The sequence below is a fragment of the Phyllostomus discolor genome, chromosome 7 (genome assembly GCF_004126475.2).
Source record: "Phyllostomus discolor isolate MPI-MPIP mPhyDis1 chromosome 7, mPhyDis1.pri.v3, whole genome shotgun sequence".
In the NCBI taxonomy this organism is placed as follows: Eukaryota; Metazoa; Chordata; class Mammalia; order Chiroptera; family Phyllostomidae; genus Phyllostomus; species Phyllostomus discolor.
In genome coordinates this window covers 50,007,820-50,010,424 of record NC_040909.2, presented here as the reverse complement: position 1 = coordinate 50,010,424, position 2,605 = coordinate 50,007,820, and the positions used below count along the sequence as shown (strand labels likewise).

Below are 2,605 nucleotides of genomic sequence, written 5' to 3'. Positions count from 1 at the left end.
CCATCTGGTGAATGGATGAATGAATTCAATAAAGAGCTATGACATACCCTGTGCCTGGCAGAACCTTTTTGTGATCAGAATTGCAGCAGTTTAGTGGGATCAGAAGTGTGGATGCTAGACTACAGTGGATTTGGTGAAGACTGGAAATAAAGAAAAAGGCCGCAGGAAGATGCAGGATCAAGAAAAACTTTTGTTTGGTGGGCGGAGGGCAATGGAACAAAAGCTAACAGCCTATCTCCACATGGCCTCAGACCTTCCAGCTGACTACCAACCACACTTCCAAGGGTTTGTCTACTGCGTAATCACCTGAAGATTAAAATTCCAGAACATGTCTGATTGATTTACCTCAAGACATATGGTCATAATCAGATGGCTTTCTGAATATGTAACTTTATTTATTTATTTTTAAATCTGTAGCAGTACTTAGTGTCCAACAGAAGCTACCCCATCTGTTAAACAATATCTGAACTGCAAAGCTTCTCTTAGTGTTGGGGAATAGAAAATGACACAGGACAGCCATCATCACCGTGACAACAGTGCCCAGGAACTATCAAAGAAGAATTGCACATGAACAGCAGGTTCTCAAGCAGTCATGACTCAGCTTCCTCTGCAGTATGTTTTCTCTGCAAATTTGGTGTGCTCTAGGGTAATGAAAATGTAACTTTAATCACCCCCATTCACTTTTAGTAAAGTTGGCTGGACTTGAAGAAGGAGGACTCTAGGAAAATAATCTAGTATGTTTTTATTTTCTTTCTTTCCATCTTCAGTGAGTACTTTATGCATTTGCTATGTGCCAGGCAGTCATTAGGAAAAAGAGATATAGGTAATAAGGAGCTAAACCAGACATGGGTTCTGCTTCCCTGGAGGGTAGGACTGAGGGCAGGCCTGAGATGACCTCTGAAAATGAATTACTATTCGTTTGACCCAGAAAATCAGACACAGGCTCTGTTCCCCTTTGTAGGACTGTGGTTTGCAATTGTATAATCATTAATTTAAATGTTCTGAAGGAAATGAATGCCTCTAGGAATGTGTACAACAAAGTATTCTGATCTGACTTGTGGCTGAGGACTTTCTGTAGGAAAAGATGCCAGAACTGAAATCTGAGGGATGAATGAAGAACAATGGCTAACAGTGCTACCAGTGTGTGCAAAGGGCCCATGGCTGGAGGGAGCCTGAGTTATACCCTAATAGCAACTCATCCTGAAAATGTGACTTCTCTCTCAACATCTGGCAAGTTTGACATAAGTACAGGTTTATAGATGATGCTACCTGTTCCTATTTGTGATATTAGTATACTTCAATTAATGAAAGAAAAATTAAAATGTGAGTTAATTAGGTTGCCTACTTTTCTGAGAACACGAATGATTACTTTTTTGGTATTTTAACTGATCTATACCTAGAGGTTTACTATAAATTTTGCAGTAAAAGTTAAGTCAAATTTTATCAAGTTGTGGCTTCCTATGGTATGATATTCAGGACCATGTTATGTAACTCACAATAAGGTAAAAACATACTTTAAAGCAAGTTTAAGAACTTTATTTTAGTTTTTTTTGTAAGCAGCTTGATGGTTTGCTACTCACTTGACCCAGAAAATGCCCGCAAAATCACGCAAATCAAGAGGTTCATATCTTTATGTTCAGTTTAAGAACATTTGTGAAACTTCCCAGGCCATCAAGGGTATGCATATCAGAAAAAGCCACCAAGTATCTGAAGAAGGATGTCACTTTACAGAAGCAAAGTGTGACATTCAGTCATTAGAATGGTGGAGTTGGTAGGTGTGCCCAAGCCAAAAATTGGGGCTGGACGTGAGGTCAGTGGCCCAAGAAGAGTGCTGAATTTTTACTGCATGTGCTTAAAAGTGCAGAGAAAAATTCTGAATTTATGGGTTTAGATGTACAGTCTCTGGATATTGACCACATCCAGATGAACAAAGCTCCCAAGATATGGCCCAGAATTTAGAGAGCTCATAGACGGATTAACGCATATATGAGCTCTCTCTGCCACATTGAGAAGATCCTTACAGAAAAATAGCAGATTGTTTTTAAACCAAAAGAGGAGGTTGCACGGATGAAGATATCCCAGATGAAACTGAAGAAACAAAAATTTACAACCTGGGAATAAATTCAGCATAAATAAATGTAAATTAAAGTTTAAAAAAGACAAAGTATTTATTTGCTTATTTATTTTTGATTCCAGAGAAAGAGATAGAGAAACATCTATTTGTTTTTCATTCTACTTATTTATGCACTCATTGGTTGATTCTTATTTATGGCCTGCCTGGGTATCAAACCCACAACCTTAATGTATTAGAATGATGCTCTAACCAACTGAGCCACCTGGCCAAGGCGAAGAATTTTTATTCTAAATGAACTGTTTTCTGTAGAGAATAATTATATGCAATTTGCATAAACTGCAAGAGCCCACACAAGATGTTTTCATATTTGTGCTTATAATTATTAAATATAACACCTTAAAGCTTATCTACTAAATAGAATTAAATGTTTATCATAGACATAATTATTTTGCTTGGGCTTTAAAAATTCTAGCATATTATTAACAGTAAGATAAAATAGTTATGAAAACAAAACATAGATTAAGTTTTGTA

At 37.0% G+C, this 2,605-nt stretch overlaps 1 non-coding gene across 1 annotated transcript; it reads right to left on the bottom strand.

The window, feature by feature from the left end:
- Positions 1-409: 409 nt before the first annotated feature.
- Positions 410-695, bottom strand: LOC114502178. Its single transcript, XR_003685030.1, has one exon.
- Between the last annotated feature and the right edge of the window lie 1,910 nt (positions 696-2,605).